The following is a 6,000-nucleotide window of genomic DNA, read 5'->3' as shown; positions in this document are numbered from 1 at the left end:
GTTATCCATGAAAACATATTTTTCCTGAAAATATGAAGAAAATTTGAGACAGCCCTTCACAAGCTGTGGCTGCTGCTGCTAAGTCGCTTCAGTCGTGCCCGACTCTGTGCGACCCCATAGACGGCAGCCCACCAGGCTCCCCCGTCCCTGGGATTCTCCAGGCAAGAACACTGGAGTGGGTTGCCATTTCCTTCTCCAATGCAGGAAAGTGAAAACCGAAAGTGAAGTTGCTCAGTCATGTCTGACTCATAGAGACCACATGGACTGCAGCCTACCAGGCTCCTCCATCCATGGGATTTTCCGGACAAGAGTACTACAGTGGGGTGTCATTGCCTTCTCTGTCACAAGGTGTGGAGAGAGGCCTGAATTATGTTATTTGGTTCTCAAGGGATGCTTAGACCTTAGATTCCAACATATTTCAATAATTTGATTATCCAGAGCATTGCTGTAACTCTCCACTTTTCCTTCCTTCCCTTACAAGTCCTTTGGACGTATAATAGACTCAGAAGTTCTAAATATTGCCAGAGATTTAGGGAGATTTGTATAACAATTGTGAATAGAGGGAGTTTTACAAGGCTTTGCACCACAGAGTTGATTTGCTTCAGTGGAACAAAGTTCCCAAGTTATTTTATAGTACATCTTGGCTTAAGGCCTAACAGAAAGTTCTTTAGTGATCTAGCACTAACTTTGTGACTTGTAAACTCCCTGACTGATTAAATTAGAAAGATGTTCTATTATAAAGATAATTATTAATGCACTTATCTAATATTAACCTGCTGTGGGGAGATTAGTTGACTGACAGCCTGATGCTGAGGCCATTATTCTCCTAGACTGCTACCAGCCAGTGGCTGAGCCTGGCAGAGGTACTGGAGTGGGGGCTATTCTTCGATTTTGGAATCTTCTAATAGGTAGGGACTTCCATCCAGCCTGCTGGAGGCTTTCACTGTACTGTGCTTTGGTATGAAGCTCTTCCTACTCTATCCTTTCTTCTGTATCTCCCTTCACAAGTATCAGACTCACACAAGTATCAGACCTGAAAGCTCTTCCCACCTATTTCTGCTCCCTCCTCCTTTACTGTTTGTACAGAATTTGACTCACTGTCTCTTGAGCATGTCTAACGCCATCTTGGTGTCAATGTGTTGAAGGGTCTGAATAGGCCTGGGATGAGTTCACCACTGCAGGTGACAGTTGTGTCATACACTGTTAGAGTGGGCATGCCCAGTGTCTGGAATCGTCATGAAGAACTTGGGGTCCTGAAGAGACTGGGAATGGCGCTGATACATACTTCACTTTGATCTAAGCAGGGTTACATTTCAAGCATGGCATTTTATTTAGTAAATCAAAACAGTGTTTCATCACATTAGAAGGACTCTTTCCTTTAAAAATAGGATTTCCAAAATTGGAATGTGTTTTTCTAGGACAATTAAGTTATTCAGATTACTATGTTTGCAGTTTGTGACAGATGGATGAGGTGGTTCACTATAATATTAAAAAAAGAAAACACAGTCAGTGGGTCGGGAAATGCATATTTGGATTGAGCTCATCTGTTTCCTGTGTTTTTAGATGTATTTTGATGTGTGCTGGGGAGGTTTGTCATTGACTGGGACCAAAACCCAGAATAAATGAAAACTTAGTTCATCTTAAGTTAGAAGTACAATCCAAAACTGATACTTCCCTGGTAAAATCATGATAGCTTAAATTCACAGCAGGATTTATACACATCTTTTGAAAAACCCAGGAGACATTTCTGGTCTCCATGATAGGAGAGTTCAAGTCCATCTTGTAACCCATTATATCCTCGCTTGTCTGTATCATGTGTTGTATAGGGTAGATGGTCAAAGATATTTGTTGAAAAAAAGATGAAGGTCATTATAATCAGGACAGTTTTAACTGTGAGTAAATATGACTCTGTTTTGACCATTTTTATATGTAGAATGATCTGGTAATCACAACTGGTTACAATCGTGTCTATTCTGTGATCTGTGTTTCTTTAACACTGGGTGGCGCAGTGGTAAAAGATCCATCTGCTAATGCAGGAGATCCAAGAGACACAGTAGGATCCCTAGGTCAGGAAGATTCCTCTGGAGGAGGAAATGGCAACCCACTCCAGTATTCTTGCCTGGAAAATCCCATGGACAGGGGAGCCTGGTAGGCTATAGTCCGTGGGGTCCCAAAGAGTCAGACACAGATGAGTGACTGAGCACACTACTTAGGTGACCAGTAAATAGGGGAATGATGTTGGTAGGTGTTGACTCACACATGACTTTTTTTCAGAGTTTTTTTTTAAGTAATCAAGGTGAACTATCATAATAAATGTCTTATTGTTGTTCAGTCTCTTTAGTCATGTCTGACTCTTTGTGACCCCATGGACTGTAAGCATACCAGGCTTCTCTGTCCTCCAGTCCTCTTTTTTTCAGGTGGCTAAAGTATTGGAGCTTCAGCCTCAGCATCAGTCTTTCCAATTAATATTCAGGGTTGATTTCCTTTAGGATTGACTTTGATCTCCTTGCTCTCCAGGGAACTCTGAGGAGTCTTCTCCAGCACCACAATTCAAAAGCATCAATTCTTTGGCACTCAGCCTTCTTTATGGTCTAACTCTCACATCTGTACCTGACTATTGGAAAAAACATAACTTTGACTATATGGGCCTTTGTTGGCAAAGGGATGTCTCTGCTTTTTAATACACTGTCTTGGTTTGTCATAGCTTTTCTTCCAATGAGCAAGTATCTATTAATTACATGGCTGAAGTCACCATCTGCAGTGATTTTGGAGCCGAAGAAAATAAAATCTGTCACTGTTTCCACTTTTTCTCCATCTATTTGCCATGAAGTGATGGAGCCAGATGCCATGATGTTAGTTTTTTTAATCCTGAGTTTCAAGCCAGCTTTTTCATTCTCCTCTTTCGCCCTCATTGTAAGGTTCTTTGGATACTCTTCATTTCTGCCATTAGAGTGGCATCATTTGCATATCTGAGGTTGTTGCTGTTTCTCCCAGCAATCTTGATTTCAGCTTGTGCTTCATCCAGTCCAGCATTTCACATCATGCACACTTCACTTTAGTTAAATAAGCAGAGTGACAATATACAGCCTTGTCGTACTCCTTTTCCAATTTTGAGCCAGTCAGTTCCATATAAGGTTCTAACCATTGCTTCTTGACCTGCATACAGGTTTCTTAGGAGACAGGTAAGGTGGTATGGTGCTCCTATCTCTTTAAGTATTTCCCACAGTTTCTTGTGATCCACACAGTCAATGGCTTTAGTTCAGTCAATGAAACACAAGTAGATGTTTTTCTGGAACTCCTTTGCTTTCTCCATGATTCAGTGAATGCTGGCAGCTTGATTTCTGGTTCTTCTGCCTTCTCTAAACCCAGCTTGTATATCTGGAAGTTCTCAGTTCAGATACTGCTGAAGTCTAGCTTGAAGGATTTTGAGCATAACCTTGCTAGCATGTGAACTAAGTGCAAATGTGCAATAGTTGGAACATTCTTTGCTATTGTCCTTCTTTTGGATTGTGATTAAAACTGACCTTTTCCAGTTCTATGGCCACTGCTGAGTTTTCCAAATTTGCTGACATATTGAGTGTGGCACTTTAACCACAATATCTTTTAGGATTTTAAAGAACTAAGCTGTAATTGTGTCACCTCCACTAGCTTGGTTCATAGTAATGCTTCTTAAGGCCCACTTGACTCCAGGATATCCAGCTCTAGGTGTGTAAAGGTTGTAGCAACATATAAACCTGTATTAAAATACCTAAAACTCTATAACAGTGAATTCTTTTAGTGTAAGCTGTGCTTGTACTCCATCATGTTATACTACAGTGAATTTCAAGTGCATGTGAAGGAGATGGTGCTGCCATTTCCTCCCTTATTCAGTTCAGTTCAGTTGCTTAGCTGTGTCCAACTCTTTGCGACCCCATGGACTGCAGCACGCCAGGCCTCCCTGTCCATCACCAACTCCCAGAGTTTACTCAAACTCATATCCATCGAGTCAGTGGTGCCATCCAACCATCTCATCCTCTCTCTTCCCCTTCTCCTCCTGCCTTCAATCTTTCTGAGCATCACAGTCTTTTCAAATGAGTCAGTTCTTCGCATCAGGTGGCCAAAGTATTGGAGTTTCAGCTTCAGCATCAGTCCTTCCAATGAATATTCAGGATTGATTTCCTTTAGGATGGACTGCTTTGATCTCCTTACTGCCCAAGGGACTCTCAAGAGTCTTCTCCAACACCACAGTTCAAAAGCATCAATTCTTCGGTGCTCAGCTTTCTTTATAGTCCAACTCTCACATCCATACATGACTACTGGAAAAACCATAGCCTTGACTAGGTGGACCTTTGTTAGTAAAGTAATGTCTCTGCTTTTTAATATGTTGTCTAGGTTGGTCATAGCTTTTTTTTCAAGGAGTAAACGTCTTTTAATTTCATGGCTGCAGTCACCATCTGCAGTGATTTTGGAGCCCCCCAAAATAAAGTCTGTCACTCTTTCCACTGTTTCCCCATGTATTTGACGTGAAGTGATGGGACTGGATGCCATGATCTTAGTTTTCTGAATGTTGAGTTATAAGCCAACTTTTTCACTCTTCTCTTTCACTTTCATTAAGAGACTCTTTAGTTCTTCTTCACTTTCTGCCATAAGGGTGGTGTCATCTACATATCTGAGGTTATTGATATTTCTCCCAGCAATCTTGATTCCAGCTTGTGCTTCATCCAGCCCAGCATTTCTCATGATGTACTCTGCATATAAGTTAAATAAGCAGGGTGACAATATACAGTCTTGATGTACTCCTTTCCCTATTTGTAACCAGTCTGTTGTTCCATGACCAGTTCTAACTGTTGCTTCCTGACCTGCATACAGATTTCTCAAGAGGCAGGTAAGGTGGTCTGGTATTCCCATCTCTTTAAGAATATTCAAGAGTTTTTTGTGGTCCACACAGTCAAAGGCTTTGGCATAGTCCATAAAGTAGAAGTAGATATTTTTCTGGAACTTTTTTGTTTTTTCAATGATCCAACAGATGTTGGCAATTTGGTCTCTGGTTCCTTTGCCTTTTCTAAACCTAGCTTGAACATCTGGAAGGTCATGATTCATGTACTGTTGAAGCCTGGCTTGGAGAATTTTGAACATTACTTCACTAACATGTGAGCTGAGTGCAATTGTGTGGTGGTTATTAAACAATGGTTAACAAATGAGGCTACTATCTGGAGAAGATTTTTGATTTGAGGAGCATGTTTGTTTTGGAAGAAAAGGCCCTCCAAAAGTTCACATCAAAGAAGATAGAAGTGCCACAACTGAAGTTGGGAAGAATTAACTGTGATGTCAGAAACCAATGCCAAACATATTTTAGATGCATTTATGTTTTTATTGGGGCTTCCCAAGTGGCCTAGTGGTAAAGAACCCGACTGTCAATGCAGGAGACATAAGAGACTCAGATTTGATCCCTGGGTCGGGAAGGGCCCCTGGAGAAGGGAATGGCAACCCACTCCAGTATTCTTGCCTAGAGAATCCCATGGACACAGGAGCTTGGCGGGCTACAGTTCATAGGGTCACATAGAGTCAGACACGACTGAAGCGAAAGCGACTTGGAATGTATGCATGCGCTGTTTTATTAGGATTGATATTGTTTTGTTAATTCTCTGAATATAGTAGGCTTTTGGTGATCTGAGCCAACTTATGATTTTTTTCCAGATCCTATATTATTTTCACCATGAGATTTTACTGGAAGCATATCCTCCCAACCCTGAAACACTTGTATTTAGAAGAAAAGCGTTATAGTAACTTGGTTAGGCATTCAGATGTAGAGTCAAATTGTTTGGATTAAAATTTCAACTTTGCCATTTTCAAGATGACTGTGTTACTTACCTGGGCATGGCCCTTCATACTCTGTGCCTTTAGACCTACACTGGTGAAGAGGAGAAATACTAGTATTAGCCTCGTTGGGCTATTTTGTTGTACATGAGTTGATGTAATAAAGAACTTAGGCAAGTACCAGGCACACAGTAGGCACTCCAA

The 6,000-nt window shown here is 41.1% G+C and overlaps 1 long non-coding RNA gene across 1 annotated transcript in view; it reads left to right on the top strand.

Moving 5' to 3' along the window:
- Positions 1–817: 817 nt before the first annotated feature.
- Positions 818–6,000, top strand: part of LOC136146451 (uncharacterized) — a 184,794-nt gene continuing 179,611 nt past the window's right edge. Inside the window, exon 1 of the long non-coding RNA XR_010658990.1 lies at positions 818–908. This is a non-coding gene — a long non-coding RNA (uncharacterized lncRNA). The remainder of the gene's footprint in view (positions 909–6,000) is intronic.

This window comes from Muntiacus reevesi, chromosome 14 (genome assembly GCF_963930625.1).
Source record: "Muntiacus reevesi chromosome 14, mMunRee1.1, whole genome shotgun sequence".
Lineage (NCBI taxonomy): Eukaryota > Metazoa > Chordata > Mammalia > Artiodactyla > Cervidae > Muntiacus > Muntiacus reevesi.
This window is presented reverse-complemented; position numbering and strand designations above follow the sequence as displayed.